Genomic DNA, 17455 nt, shown 5'->3' with positions numbered 1-17455 from the left:
TTTCATACAAAACGTTTCAAGACCTTTATATAACCAATATTTAATGTTATTAAATCGTTATGACCCAAACCAAAATAAAAAAAATTGTGTTGCTGGAAAATGCTTAATGTGTTTTGTTGTTTTGGGGTGTTTTTTTTTTAATTATCTTCAAAAATGTCTGTCACTGTTTATGTTTATATGTTAAGTAAGATCGAAAACTCGGCATAATATTTGAAGTTGCACCCTTTTACTTTGAATGATTACGAGTGCAATATTTAGGCAGATAGGCGACCGGGTCAAATTCCACTGATCTACTGCTGATAGCAATATCACGGCAAACCGCTACTACTGATACTACGTGTTGCACATGCCACTGGCAAACACAGCGTCGCTGAGAAAACAACATAACTTAACATCATGGAAGCGATGGACTATGATACCGAAAAACCTACTAAAAGCAACAAAAAGGCTATAATTTGGTCTGTTATCCTAACCACGCTAATAGTCGGTACAGCTTGTGTTCTAGCAACTTATTTCCTTCATCCAGACTATGGAAATACCACACCGCCAGATTCAGAACCAGTTTCAAAAGAACCACCAACTCAAGGACCACCGCTAGAGGAGATATACAGGGTGGAGTGTCTGCCTGGGCAGTTTCCATCGCAAGAGCAGTGTCTTGCTAAAGGATGTCTGTATGGAGAGACGACGGTGGAAGGTGTGCCTTGGTGTCACTTTCCGGAGAATTATGGAGCTTATAGGTAGGGGAAAGACAGGATTGTATATTTCTTTTGTGCGATATCAGTTTGTGATTTGGCACGGTACTGATCACACAGAATTTTTTCAATTTTTTTTTCTGCAACCATAACGGGACGCAACATTTTGTTTAAATCCTAACCCTAACCCTAACCATAACACTTACCCTAACCCTAACACGTACCCTAACCCTAAACCCTAACCCTTTCCTATGTGTTCCTATGGGTTATAAAATTTTTGCGTCCCGTTATGGTTTTAGAAAAAAAAAAAATTAAGCGTCCGGCACCTCCTGGGATATACTGAAGGGATGCTGCTGGATTTAGTCTAGGATGCTGCAGCCAAGCAAAATTGTTTTGCTTGCCAAGATCGCAACAGCAGTGGATTAAAGCTTTTAGTCCCCTGCTCCGCAGCCGACTGATGATGATGACAAAATTATACAGACCTTTATATGTTCCAGGTTTAATTTTATTATTATACATCTTTGGTTTCTTTTAAACTCTTAAGCTGAATTTATACTCAATCGCTGAGCGGTATAGCGATTGGATTTTAACCAATGAGGTAGCCCGCTTTTCCCGACGCAACAAAAAAGGCGCTACCTCATTGGCTAAAAAGCCAATCGCTATCGCTCAGCGATGAAGTATAAATTCAGCTTTACAACGCCTTTTCCTTTTTAGGATGGTAGGTTCCCGTGAAGATAGACCATGGGGGTTCCAGGTTCGACTCCAGAGGATTGAGGGCGTACCCAGTCAATTTGGCGGTGATATTGATAGTGTTATATTAGCCGTAGAATATCAAACTACAAACAGGTTGCACTTTAAGGTGAGTGAAATGATTTGGTAACGTACGTTACCGGAATATTCTTCCATTTGTGTATAAATATTTATTATCCGAAATATCTCCAAGGAATGTGATATTAGCCATATGCTAAATATTTACCCCATAGGCTAAATATGGGCATATGTCTACATGCTTTTTTTTTTTTTTTTTTTTTCTGAACTTGATGTAAAATATCATGCAAGTAAGATTGCTCATTAAGTTGGTCGTAGTGTAGACACAGGGTAACTAAGGTGACTTGGTAACGTGCGTTACTGAAGTCTCCGTGTAATAATATAATGAAGAACTCTTTTTTATCTTGCCGCGTTCAATCACAGGCTACTACTGCCTGTTCAATTAGCTTCTTTGTATTTTTAAGATATTGAAAAAATACAAAATTGTGGTCAAAGTCATACATACATGACTGGTTGAGCCGTAAGATGGGATTTTGGTAACGTCCGTTACTGATTGAGACGAAAGATGGGATTTTGGTAACGCACGTTACCGAATGAGTCACCTTCCTCATTACGTTAAAGTAACCAGTATCATGTTTTATCCTGACAGTTCTACGACCCTGGGAATCAGCGTTTTGAAGTGCCGCTATCCATGCCAGGAACACCTGAGTCTCAACCATCCAACCCCGAACTATGAGGTTCGGATGACAGAGAATCCATTCTCTCTTCGAATAATTAGAAAAGCCACCGGAACAGTCTTGTAAGTATATGATCTGTAATTTTCCGTATTAATAACCAGCCTCTCAGCAAACACAAAACATTTAACAGAAAACGTTTAAATTCCGGGCATATTTGATATTATATAAAAGCTTTAACGCAATAATAAATGAGGCACAGTGTCATCGCCCCGATATCTTCATGGCAGAAATCGCCATGGTAGGTTGAATCCACCGCCACGCATGGCCATTTTGTTCCGACCTGTTTAATAGTTTTGAGACGCATAATAGGCTGACTAAGGCTACTGACAATTGCCCGGTGACTGACCTCGCTGTGTGTGAGTCGAGCATGGTACGCCATAGGTCATAGGCCTATGCTTTTAGACTACCCACGATTGGCCTATACACTGCGCTATATAATTCGGCACATATAAAATCAGAATTATTGTCGGTTTTTGAGTTCAAGACTCAAGCTTCTTTCTCAAGACGCAAGCTAACGACTAGTCATATCTGTTCAACACATATGTTCAAGTGCAAGGAACCACATCTGGTTTCTTTAGACGAAATCATTTACGGGAGATATTCATCATTTTCTACCCCGGTATCCAAAGATTTTCATCTGAATATCAAAATCGTGCATAGCACATTCACGTGTATCGAACCCGGGTATTGATTTTAGTGTCTCTGGTGTACCAAGTAATTATTTGCCAGGCGATGTCGGTGTGTGAGGCAGCTTCAATAAAAAATAACAAAGAATTAAATTACGGCTGAGTTTTGAAAGTTATTTTTCAGTATTTAAAAAAAACGTACAGCCACGCAAATTATATGTAGGCTATGTAAGAAAAGGATTGTTATCAAAGAGTTTTGTTATATCAAATATTAACATATGATCAAATTGTATGTAACTACTGATATCATGCACGTGCTACAAACAATACATTTAATATTGACATCTTTATGCACGTATTACATGTATATAGGCAGTGCACAGCAACTTTCTTCCGAGGCACGGTATTTGCTAAAGGCCTAGAATCAACTTATCACGTACAAGAGAACCGCTATAGATATCCATAAAAAAAGAAAGGAAGTTATAGCCATAATGTTTGATTTCCATTCAATTTCAATTTTGTTATTCTTTACTCAAAATGCTGAAATAGTATTAGTAATCATAGGTGTAGGTAAAGTGGAAACCCCGATTCTTACCGTTTTTGACGTGGTGTTCTATGGAGGACTATTAAACGTACGACAATACCGGGCGACAATAATGTCAAAATTGCTCTATTGACCTGACAAACACAATCAATTTTGCTGATTCCATTTAGGGTAGGCCTAAGTTGGGACACGTGTAAACATTACCCAAGTGTTACAGTAGGCCTATGCCAAAAGATCATGTTTGAAAACATTACATTTACAAATTTTATAAAATCGTACATTATGGCTTTAACCAAGGTAATCATGTGCACTGTGTGTTGACCCAATTCTCAGCTCCACATGCAACGGCAAACCAAATTTCCTGTCACGTAATGCACACACAAAACATGAGAAAAAGTTTTTATTGCGTATAATGGGCTGATATCTAGGGGTAGTGGGTCCGAGATTATTTATACAATGTAAGTTGAAAGACTGCGATTTTCTTACCATGATGCAGTCATGTCTACAGTAGAATTCACCACGACCTTTGCAGGACTTAAAAGCTATTAAACCAAGATAACACTCATTGAAAACAGCTCAACTGATTAAATCACATCTTCTCTGGTTAAATACACACAACATATGTTTCTGCTTTACATGTACAATGGAGCAATGAGCTGGTATTATAGTTTCAGTTGGGTGAACGATTATAAAGCGAACGCTAGAGAACAATTCTGTGTGGGCTTTTGTTTACGAAATGAGACAATACTCTGCTTATTGTTAACCAGCGTTCTTGAAAATGAGAAGCATGGTGGTTTGCAGACTTAACACGGTTTGGAAATAATTTCTTCATATTTTTTGGTGTTATCTGTCGTTTACATATCCGTCATAAAACACCAAAGTACGAATATTTCCAAACATCTAAATTAGCTAAAAATTTAGGACATGTTACAAAACTATATTTTCTAGAATTTTAGAAGAGTACTTTTAATATTGGCCGGTTATTTTCACACAGCGATGTTAACTAGGCAATGTACAGGGTGGGCCATTAAAAGTTCACACTTTTTCGATGGCTTATTTCTCAGAAATGAAAACACATATTGAAATAAGTTGAACATATTTGTAAACCTCTATGTCTGGACTGTCATTGCTGAAAAGGACATTAACATCCATGGTCTAATTACAAAATGGCGACCATTTAAAGCAGAGAAGTCAAAAACCACTTTGCACACACGTAAGACTATAGACAATGATCATGCATATTTTAAAAGTTTTTAGGCTTAAGCAAGTTTTAAAAAAGTTTGATGACTCTTTGCCGGGGTCATCGGACTCATGCGTGTATGAATTGTTTACTGTTTGAAAATCATTCACTTGTGAAATTGACACAAAAGGCTGATTGGACATGCTCATTTACATAACAAATACACTAGTTTTGGAGGAACTTCAAATTTAAAATGCCTTGCGTGCGTTCTTGTCATTCATGTTAGAGATACCCGTGTAAGTACTTTGAGGTGATTCTTGCTGTTCAAAATGCGGCAGTTTACAAAGGAGGAACGAATTTTCATCGAGGAGGAAATTTCAAGAACCGGAAAGGTGCGCTCTGTCCTGAATGCATGGCCGAACCAGTTTCCGAATACCAGACTTCCTAGTCGCCGACACATCTATAATATTAAACAAAAGTTTCACTTACATGGAACTGTTCTCAATCGGAACAAATCTAACAGTGGGAGACCACGAACAGGAAGATCAGCCAATCACATTGCCGATGTTAGAAGGATTTGCAAGCTAACCCAAGATTGAGTACTCGACGGAACAATTGTCCCCATATTCCAAGGACAACGTTCAGACGAATCATCACTCATGATATCGAATGGCACCCTTATAAGATCCTTAAGCGTCATGGACTGCAACCAGGAGATCCAAATCGGCGACTTCAGTTTTGTAACTGGTTAGTTAACAGAGCACGTCGCTTTCTTGATACCGCTGTTGTTGTTGACGAGGCAAACTTTCAAATGGACGGGTCTGTCTCTTCTCAAAACGTACGAATGTATGCACCGAAAGGCAATCCTCCGAGAGACTTTGCTTTTAACGTTCCACATGACAAACGCAAAGTTCTCGCAGCCGTCACAAGAAACAACCGGTTGATAGGACCGATATTCGTTGACCAGAACATAAATGGAAACGTTTACCTCGACATAATCAATGATCAACTAGAGCCTCAACTGGTCCAAATATTTGGACAGCAAGCGAACGGGGCCATCCGCAGGGCGTGGTTCTTTCAAGACGGAGCGCCAACCACCGTCTTATCGCTGTTAGAGACAGATTGCAGGAGTTGTTTCCGCATCGTGTTGTCGGCCTTGGACATCATGTGGAGTGGCCTCCGAGGAGTCCTGATCTGACACCTTTGGACTTCTGGCTTTGGGGTGATGTTAAGGCGTCTGTGTATGCCGAAGGTCCGCCAAGGAATTTGCGGGAGCTGAGGAGACGTATTACAGATGCGTTCACAAGGATCCGACGCACCAGGGTTACTTCAAGAGCAGTTCACCATATGTACGATCGTGCGATGATTTGTATTCAGAAGCATTTTCACTGTGGCATGCATAAATACGTGACTTTATGGAACCATGATAAGCAGTAATGAAGAACAGAACTATTTTTATCAGAGTCAAATATGATTTTACTTGTATTCTTACTTTTGTGCAATATTTTTAATTTCATGACAATTTGAGACAAATAACTCGTTTCCATTGAAGCACTGCTACGGTTTACATGTGTCTATATGAAGAAATAATTTCCGAAGAGAAGGAGAGACATTCCTGACACCTATTTATAAATTTATCTTGTTATATCTCTATATAAGATTTATGTTATAGTGCAATAACCATCATGAAGACTCGGGTATAAAATTATGCACATTATCTAGAATGCGACTGCAAACAAACGTTAACTGCACAGATTATTTAAAGCTACTGTTACATATTCTGTTCAACTGGAAGGCTACATATTCTGTTTGAAAAAGAAATATTTATTTAAATATGGTTAATTTACAAGAGAAATATTGACAGAACTTTCATGCGTACTGTTATTTTTCTTCCTTTGTTCCTAATCCATTGTGGTGTGAACCAGCGACCACCATATATCGCGTGATCATCCGCTCCATTTGACTTACGTGTGTGCAAAGTGGTTTTGACCCCTTGCTTCAAATGGCCGCCATTTTGTAATTAGACCATGGATGTTAATGCCCTTTTCAGCAATGACAGTCCAGACATAGAGGTTTACAAATATGTTCAACTTATTTCAATATGTGTTTGCACTTTTGAGAAATAAGTCATCGAAAAAGTGTGAACTTTTTAATGGCCCACCCTGTACTATTACCTATATATAACATACACTAAAACACCAAAGTACGAATATTTCCAAACATCTAAATTAGCTAAAAATTTAGGACATGTTACAAAACTGTATTTTCTAGAATTTTAGTAGAGTACTTTTAATATTGGCCGGTTATTTTTCACACAGCGACGTTAACTAGGCAATTACCCATACTTCTAACGTACGCTATTTGTAGAGGTTACGCGACAATGGTAAGAGCACTGTGTATTGTGTATAGGAAAACGGACAGTAACTGCAGTATGCGTGATATCTTCAGTAGATAGCATAGCTTGCATAATGTAATCTCCAATGCTTTCTTTACCCGTACAAAAATCAATTGAGACTCAGTCACTATACTGCGCCAAATTTGGTTGTATTTAGGAGCGTTGACGCAAACTCTCTAATCACGTTTATATCATGCCTTTGTGTAGTGATCATTTTGATCGTGATTCAGGACTCAAGAGTATCAATCAATCAATCAATCAATCAATCAATCATTTTTCAATTAATCAATCAAATACTGTTTTTTCGCTTGGCTTTATACAGATGGGACACGTCATTTGGCGCTTTTACATTTGCCGACCAATTTCTCTCCATCTCGACTAAGCTTCCATCTAGCAATGTTTACGGCTTTGGTGAACATGAGCATAGCAGTTTCAGACATGATTTGAACTGGAGGACGTGGGGGATGTTCAGCCGTGACCAGCCACCAAGCGTAAGTTACCGGGGTATGTTCCCGGAGAGGCTGTTCCCGAATTGTACAAAAATAGAGCGCTGAAAGACACATTTGGACAATTTCAGCTATGCCCATGTCAGACTTTCCTGCCGCTTGCCACTGCGGCAATCAACCCGATGACAAGCCTTGATTGTGTCTGTTTGTCTGCAATGCGCGTGCACCACGCCGCTCAGTGAGCTTCAGCGGCAAGGCGGTATGATAGTATTAAACCAGCATAAATGACCCCTAAATTGCTCATCCCTCACATTTCCGTTTTTTTCAGGTGATTTTCAACCCCCAAACCCTTACTTTTTGCCGTTCGCAGCTCCGAAACCTTTTACCGGCCGGCGCGATACACCATCAGCTCCCAAAGACCCGGCACCTTAATGATGTGCCCCCGGAAGTTAAGGAGTGCATACAAATAAATACACATTCTTTTACATTCAGAGATTACCTATCTTTTTGACAGTGTATAATTATATTTGTTAATACTTCTCTGCAGGATGGAGCTAACCTTTACGGTGTTCATCCATTTTATATGAGTCTTGAGGAAGATACCAAAGCTCATGGAGTGTTCCTACTCAACAGCAATGCACAAGGTAATGACGATATAGCTGTTAAGGGGTGGGGTATGAACGTTAGGACAGTATTTTTGTGGGACATGAGAGCACATCAGACATATCGAATGGCATTCTGAATACGAAAAATTTGACAATTGATATTTTTGATATTTAACACTCCTCGAAGTAGACTTTATAAATCCCAAAAAACGCTTTTTTTGGGGGGGGGGGGCAAATGTTTTCGGTCAACGTAAATAAAATCTTTAATTTTTCTTTAAATTAAAAAAACTAGATAAAAATATCTAGGGACACGTTTTTTTATTTTTTTTTTTTTGACCAACTTCACCAAAAATATTTGAAATTTGGGCGAAATCAGGCTTTTTTATGATTGTTTTTGAAAATTGAGCATTTTTGACCATTTTTGGTGCAAATTTCAGAGGTTAGTTTACAGCCAACACCAGCACTAACATACAGGACTATTGGCGGTGTATTGGATTTCTACATGTTTCTTGGACCCACTCCTGAAAACGTAGTTCAGCAGTACACAGAGGTAATATGCTATTCCGTTTGAAATCCACCCTCCCTCTGTTGACGATTTTACTAAAGCCTTCCACAGAGGGAGTATGGGTTTCAAATAGAATACCCGCAAGCGTAAGGTAATTGGGTAACTTGCATTTTGAAATACTCACTTTGCGGAATCCATAATCTTTTAAAATGGGTTGGGTCAATTGTTTTTTCAAACCTGATATTTTTGGCAGTAATGCTACGGGTAATGCTATTACACGTGTCCCAACTTACACCTAATTGGATTCAGCCAAATCCATTGTAATTGTAGGACAACAGAACAACTTTGAAATGTCATAATTGAATACCTATAAGTGGAAGAAGGGCCCAACTCTATTAATATTTTTTTAAGATATTAGCAAAAAACTTATACTTAGGGACCGTTCATTATTTCTACCGGAGGGGGGGCCGGGAGCAGACAGAAAGTCACTGCCGAAAACTATATGACCCCCTTCTCCGATAATAAAACCATATGACCCCCCCCTCCAAGCTACATGAAAATCATATGACCCCCCACGCCCACCAACCAAATTAAATAGAAAGTATTGCTGCGGAGGAGGGGTCTTTGTAATTTTGGTTACAGGGATGTGCCACACAGACCTTTGAATGCTGCCTCTCTCGCATCTGTACCATTTTTCATCACCATGTAGCAGTGATGTCAGTGTGCATTTTATAGGCAGAGCTTCAAGTAGCTAGTGGACACTTAAAGCGCTGAGATATGCACACGCGCAATGACGCGCAATAGATGCGCGCATGGATCAGCTGCCTCAACGCATCACGTCACTGCCACATATCAGGCTGAAAAATGATGCCTTTACTGTTTTTGCCACCGGGCTATCAGTATACCAATTTTTCACAAAAAGCACCTAAATTTACCCTAATTGCAGTAATTGGGCACTTTTCTCCAAATATTGGTCTTTACTGAATAGCCACCCATCAAAATACCAAAATCGCTGAAAAGGACCCCAAAATCGTGGCACATCCTCATATACCTTCAACTAGGTAGAACCCCACAGGGTATTTTAACTTGTTTTATTTATTTTTCTAAAATATTATTTATTTCACATGTATGTACGTGCAGTTTTTGGTTCAAACTGCCACCCTGTGCTCCAGCTAGTACATGTATATGTACTTTCAATACCACAGGTCCCTGAACAAACCACAGTGATATTATCCATATGATACAGTTTTTTGCACCAAGAACAATCTTTCAAGTGGCACTGAGGTTTGGAAACTTGGGGTCAAAATTATTATAATTCATTAGTTTTATGTAATTAGGCTAAAATGGCTGTAAAACGAATTTATTTCATTTTTAAGTTGTAATTTAATTCAATCATACAGAATATCAAAAATCAAATGAGTTTAATAAACTATCAAGCTGATTTATTAATTTTCAATCTCTTAAATTGTAAGTATGCATCAACTTCTCATACATGTTGATCCCTGGGTGCAGTACATACTCAAGCCTCCTTTGGTGTAAAACTTAAAATGAATGAGTTGCAAAATCGTCTTCATCAGTATATTAAAAGGAATAAAAAGTAGTTGGTGACATCTTGCCATTAATCAGTGATGTGCAGTGGCGTAGATTTCTTTTTGACATGGGGGGGGGGATGGGGTTGGAAAAGTATAGTGAATCCAGCACCTTTTGGCAACAAAATAAGTTTATGGTACAATTTTGATAATTTTGAAGCTAAACTGATGAAATATGGTGCAAAAGTGGAATAAATGCACGCGAAGCGTGCAGAAATGTGCAAATTTGGGGCAAAAATGGGCAAATATCTGGCCACAAAAAAACCTATGTATGGAGCATCCCCCTGGCAAAATATTGGGGGGGGGGGGATCTACGCCTCAGGTGATGTATCGATCGGACTCAAGTCCACTTTTGCGGACTCAGACACAAACAGACTCGGTTCGCCTCGAACACAGAAGGTCCAATTAGATCCATGTGAAATGATTATCTAAAAATGTCAAAATAGATCTCAAATTTGATTCAAAATTTGTTGTCATAATATCCAACATATCTACAAAATTATTTAGATTTATCTGTCACTTCCCAGAATCATTACTGTTACCGTTAATGAAATAATTGATAATTATACATATTTTAATTAATATTTTGCCCATATAAAAATATCTAAAATTTCTTTCATGGAACTCTCTAATTCATTAAACTCTTGAAAGAGAGAAAACATGCACACAAACATGTACACCCCATCCATAGGGCTAGGGTGGCTGTGGTTTGTGTGTGTTCACTACTCAGTGGCAGTCACTGCACATTTGTCCGGAACATTTGTCCATCACACAACCATAATATAATTTCTGAAAGGGTGAATTTCTATTAGTATTATTAGTATTATGGTGATGATGGTGATGATGATGATGATGGTGATGGTGATGATGATGATGATGATGATGATGATGATGATGATGATGATGATGATGATGATGATGATGATGATGATGATGACGATGACGATGATGATGTTATTTTTCTATAATGTATTTGAATACATTGCCCAAGTTTACTGTCATGGTGGTTTGGGCCAGTCTTTGTAGTTTAACTAGGGAATGGAAATGACACTTGTGTGGGGTGGGGTTTGATAGTGGATGTGTATTGTGGGAGCGGTTTGGGGTGTTGTAGTTGTCTCTTTTCATTGTAAAAGAACAAAGAAGAGTCTGACCACAGCATTACTGTGCAGCAGCTTGATTATTCTTAATTCTCTATTACGAAAATGGCAGTGTACATGTATATTTATGAAATATGGTTCAAAATTCTCCTATTTTAGCAAATTTGTATTGTACATTTGGCAAATTAGAAGCAAAATCTAGAATTTTTCTCAATTTTTTGGAATGTTTTACCCAATGACCCATTTTTTTAAAATGTTCATAATAAATTAGGCCTACTTACTTTTGGTGCAAATTTATGTCAATTCACACAGTGGCAGGGGAAAAATAGGTGAGGCCCAACTTAAGTCTGGACTAGGACAAAAGTTTCGGCCGACATGTAAAGCACAAATCTAATGGTCAGGGGTCCAGGGGCAACGGTTCCAGATGGGGGTCCAGGGGGCGAAGCCCCCTGAAGCTCCAGGATTTTTGAGATGCAAAACCATCTGACCCCCCTTTCAATAACTAAAAACCATCTGACCCCCCTTTTGCCTGACAAAACCATCTGACCCCCATGTATTCTCCCGGCCTCCCCTCCGGTGGAAATAATGAACGGTCCCTTAACACAGGTGATATATGAATGTAGGTACGTATAATATGACTGGTTGTGGAATCGAATTAGAGACCTGTCCCTCTGTCATCATAAGCTTTCTTAGAACTGTCCTCCAACATGGCTGCCATTTTAATTGTTATACCGTTCCGGTTGGTTTATTGCATATACTCTATATTCCGGTTGACTTTAGTTAAATAAAATGTCTTTATATTTTCCAGGCCATCGGACGACCGTATCTTCCACCGTATTGGGCGTTGGGATTCCAACTTTGCAAGTATGACTATGGTGACCTTGATACTGTTAAAGAGGTGGTGGCAAGTATGCGGCAATATGATATCCCACATGTAAGTTAACCTCATGAGAACTACCTGCCGATTGGCCAAAAAGAAGTTTTCATTATCAATTGGCCCAATCAGCAACATTGTTAGAATAATTTCACCACACACACAAAAAAAAATTGGGGTGAATTATTTGCAAAGCTCCATTGTGATTGGTGATTAAAGTGAGGATATCATGTAATTGACCAATCAGAGGCAATGTTAGATCGGCAGATAGTTCTCAGGGGGTATATTGATCGGTTCCGGCTGGTTGGAGCCGGTTTCTATTGTTCTAAACAATGGAACTGACTCGGTTCAACCGCCGTTTGAGTTTTGATTTCATCCCTGACAAATATACCATTTAGAACATTAGAATACAACACAATATCAAGTAATAATTATACTAACAATAATTATTACATTTTCATTTTATTGTTCTCCTCTAGGATATCCAATATGGCGACATTGATTACATGTTACGACAACTGGATTTCACCGTCAATCCGGATACTTACGACGGGTTGGGAGAATTTGTCAAACAAATCAAAGAAGAAGGAACAAGATATATCATAATTTTGGTATGTAATTGATGAGGATGATGCATGATGATGATAATGATGATGATGATGATGATGGTGGTGGTGGTGGTAGTGATGATGGGGTAGTGATGATGATGATGATGATGATGATTATAAATGATGTTGTTAGTGATGGTCATTATCATGATGATGGTGAAGTTAGTGATGATGATCATGATGACGATGGTACTAATGATGGCGATGATGATTTGATGATGATGGTGATGATGATGACGATGACGATGATAAATCAACGAAGATACAATAAGATACATCATCATTTTGATATGTAATTGATGATGATGATAATGATGATGTTGGTGTTGTTGATGATGATGATGATGATGATGATGATGATGATGATTGATGATGATGATGATGATGATGATGATGAGGAGGAGGAGGAGGAGGAGGAGGAGGAGGAGGAGGAGGACCATGGTGATGATTATAATGATGATGGTAGTGTTGACGACGATGGCAATAACAACGGTGATGGACAAGGACTTTTTTCTCCTGTTTTCTCCCATTTATTTTCTCCCTTTCTTTTCTCTTCTCCTCCTTTCCTTTTTGGGAGGTGGCCGGGCCCGCCGCCCCATTTAATTCGCGCCTGATGACGACGACGATAATGTTCCTTTTTCTTTTCTTGTACAGGATCCGGCCATTGCCGCTAATGAAACCACAGGATCATACCCACCATATGACGAGGGTGTCAGAGATAACGTGTTCTTAACGAAGTCAAATGGAGACATTATGTTTGGGAAGGTAAATGCTTGTTTGTTTGTTTGTTTGTTTAAACGATCGCTCCATGTGGACTTGAGTCCTCAAAACTGCTGCTGCTAGGTGGGACCAGGCTCGAAGAAAGTGTAAATGTGCTTACTTAGATATTTTACTTAGGTTGTATGTTTTTATTTAGAAAAAAATAGATGCTTCTTTGTTTGCAAAGAGATGTGAAATCCTTATCGAATAAAGTCCTGCAGATGCAGAAAATGTGTCTCATGATACATCATCATCCGATTGATAGAAAGTTACGTTATACCAACGAAGCGTCTTTCATAATGATTTTAGAATAGAAACATCACGATGTTTTCTGTAATATTCCACAGAATAGAAACACTGTATGAACCATGATGATTTATGTAATATTGCAATTAGGTATGGCCAGATTATCCGGATCTACCAGGAGGCACATGTCCGTATGAGGAGTGGGAAGAAGCTGTTGAGGTAAGTCTGATGCAGAGAGCTTTTAAAAATGAAGTATTCAAAGAATCATGAGAGCAGTGTTGGGACACGTTGACCTCTGACAAATCGGGGAAATTGCTGTAATTATTATTCATTCATTTGTCCTTGTAATATTGTAATTTGTTCTTGTAATTCATTTGTTATTGTAAATATTGTACTAGAATATTTTAAATAATTAATTATGAAATAATAATGTTTTTAAACAATTTTCTAGTCTGGTAAAACATTTTAGATAATATTTTGTACTCACGAAAAACACTTTTCCCAATAGGTCAAAGTGTCCCAAAAACTCCAAAAACGGTCCCACAATGCATTGCAAATTTCAATGCCGATTTGGCTTATTTATGTCGCCTTCACTCTTTATAGAAAAGAAAGTTCCGAAAGGTATCCTTTATGTCTTCTCAGGCGTACCCTTAAAGAACCTTTTTTGGATCTCCAAAGGGTTCTAAATTTGCAAGAACCTTAAGAGTTAAATACACAGTACTTTCAAATTCAAAAATGGGTTTGTGAGAATTTCAGAGCCTTTTTGTAGAACCAATAAAGCTTTATAGGCCCTACATAAGATTCAGAGAACCAATAAAGAGAGTTCAGAGTTCCGTAAGATCCCGATTCTTTCTAAGAAGTTAGAACCATCAAGGGTTCTCTCGAGAGTTCCTAGAAGACGGTGCACTGGTATGAGTTATAGCAACGCGGTGAAAACTAACCCAAAATCTTTTCCTGTAATAATGGTAATAATGTTAATAATTATATATAAAACAACGGTTGCTTATATCACTACATTGAAACACTATCCATAGTATTTCCCTATAATTGTTAAGAGCGTTTTTAAACGTTTCAAAAATACATCGTCAACTTTCAGAACTGCCGGGCCTATGCCGCCATGCCAGATTTCCGCAAGCCAGCTACAAGAGAATGGTGGACCCGCCATATTGTCGATTTCCATGACAACCAGGTCGAATTTGATGGAATATGGATAGTAAGTATTATTATCTTATCGTGAGGAAAAAAAATTGTTAAATAATCTCTTCCTGGGTAAAAAGATGCTCTCATTTTGATGAAAATTGCCCTGCAACAGCTGATAGGCGAGAGGTTGTCTAAGATTTCAGTTACTCTACCGCAAGTGATGTAGTAAACATGCACTACTCGCTCAGAGAAAGTCATTGATACACCGTTGGAACACGGAGCATAAAGTAAGTCCCCCTAGTTTTGGCATAAACTGTATTGGGCTATTCCAGTTGAAATCGATACACCTCCTATGGAAGACAAGACCTTAATCTTCCACACAGATAGTGTGGGTATAACTCCTTTGAAATCTACAACACTGTGTGTGAGGTTAAGGTCATGTCTTCCATAAGGGGTGTATGAATTTCAACTGGAATATCCCATTCAATCACAATTACCGAACTCGGTAAACCTCTTCCAAAATCATTTTTAATTGACATAATGTTTTTTTTCTTCTGTGTAGGATATGAACGAACCAGCCAGCTTCGTACATGGCTCAGTAAACGGCTGCGGTGATAATAAATATGATAACCCAGCATTTAAACCACGTGAGTCTCAATAAGCCCAATCGGCATTATAACTTCCGGTTTTTGAAAGCAGTTTTGGGACACGTTGACCTCTGACATATCGGGAAAATAGCTGTTATTATTATTCATTCATTTTTTATTGTAATAATATTATCATAAGTAATATTTAAATAATTAATTTATGACATAACTTTGTTTTTGGGTGTGTTTTATTGTAGTAAAACATCTTAAATAATATTTTGTACGCACAAAAAAAAACCCCTATTTTCCTGAATTTTCCGGATAGGTCAGAGGGCAAAGTGTCCCAAAACTTCAAAGTCTGTCCCACAATGCATTGCAAACTTTCAATGCTGATTTGGCTTATTCCCAAGTTCAAGTTTAAAAAGAATGTCTGCTTGCTCGAATATCTTCAGTTGTGACTAAATTTACTTGCATTCAACTTGTAACTTTGAGTAGAAGCCTGATTTTGTCACCTAGTTTTTCTAATGTCTCGTGTTTAAACTTGTGCTTTGCTTTGATTTATTTTTCTTTCAAATGTGCTTCTAAATTGAGCATTGCTTGTTTGTCCTTTTCTTCCAAAAACTGAATTTATACTTCATCGCTGAGCAATAGGAATTGGATTTTACCCAATGAGATAGAGAGCTTTTTGTTGTATCTAAAAAAGGGCGCTATATCATTGGTCAAATACCAGTCGATGAAGTATAAATTCAGCTTTATGCGATGGCCGCGGTCGCATAATGCTCGCATCAGTGAATCTGTTACAGTAGTATAATATGCGTCCTATAATAAAAGAAAGAAAAAGAGAGAAAACGGAGAGCTATTTAAAAAAAAGAAAGAAAGATGGAAAATGATAGAAAGAAGGTGAGAAAAAAAGGAAACGGATAGAGATAGGAGACGAACATAAACACGTAGGCTCTGGTCATATTCAGGACCCACCTCCTCCAGAGAAAATGACAGCCCCGTTAGATCGCCGCTTCCGAGATTTTACCGAGCTTGTTTTTACAGTGAGTTTCCCGGACGAGCCCCCAATTTGTTGTGGATCGCAACAACCCAAGGCCAAAACCACCTTCAACCAAAATGACTTCAGTATGCACAACAAAACACATTAACTGTTCGTATAGGCCCTAAGTTAACGATATTTGAATCTTTAATGAAAAGTATTAGTATGATTGGACACAATAATCTTGCATATAAACATGAATGTATTCAATCAATGAATTATAATGATTTTATACAGTATTTACTTATTCTTCTTGTTCTGTTGTACCCAAAGTTCCGGACGACTGCTATATCCTGATTCAAACTTGTAAAGCGAAGATTACTTTTGACGAGCGAAATATATATCCTTTGCGTACAAAATCCTTACACAGTTGATAATTTCCAAACTGAGCTGCTGTCACAATTCACACACTTTCTTCAGGAAACAGACCTTGTTCCACACTGTTCCACTTATATTAACATACGTGTCCTTTCGTAAACCAGACTTCAGCAAGTCGAAGAAAGATAAAACAAATTCCCTTTTTTGAAAAAAATACGCCTCTTTGGCGTACTCAAAATATCCTTTGTTCTGGCCGGAAAAGTAGCACTTTTGCTACATAAAACAATTGACTGGTTTCGAAGTGCCCTCCTTTGAGAACACTAATACCTATACAATCATAGATCACACTCATAAATCTGCCATCTTCTCTTGCTTCTGTCTTTTATACGGAACTAGTAAAACTCGAAAGTCCTAATTCTATAAAAAAAAATCATTCTGTCACATTCACCTTATTTTAGCCACAGGGATTTTTCATATGTTGTGTTACAATTCATTGATAACATTGAGTAATCTGGGAATTCAAAAGATATTAATAAATCTGACTGAATGTTGTTATTGAATCAACTTGATTAGATGACAGGGGATTCCCCTCTCTCATGAAATAGCTTTGAATGTAAACAAAAATTATATTACTCAGGGTACATCACAATAATTATGTATATGCACCAGAGGATGATTTAAGCACTTCCCAGCAAGTCTT

The 17455-nt window shown here is 38.1% G+C and overlaps 1 pseudogene; it reads left to right on the top strand.

Moving 5' to 3' along the window:
- Nucleotides 1-354: 354 nt before the first annotated feature.
- The window catches only part of LOC140138911 (sucrase-isomaltase, intestinal-like), a 30883-nt pseudogene continuing 13782 nt past the window's right edge, over nucleotides 355-17455 (top strand).

This window comes from Amphiura filiformis, chromosome 18, assembly GCF_039555335.1.
Source record: "Amphiura filiformis chromosome 18, Afil_fr2py, whole genome shotgun sequence".
NCBI lineage: Eukaryota > Metazoa > Echinodermata > Ophiuroidea > Amphilepidida > Amphiuridae > Amphiura > Amphiura filiformis.
This window is presented reverse-complemented; position numbering and strand designations above follow the sequence as displayed.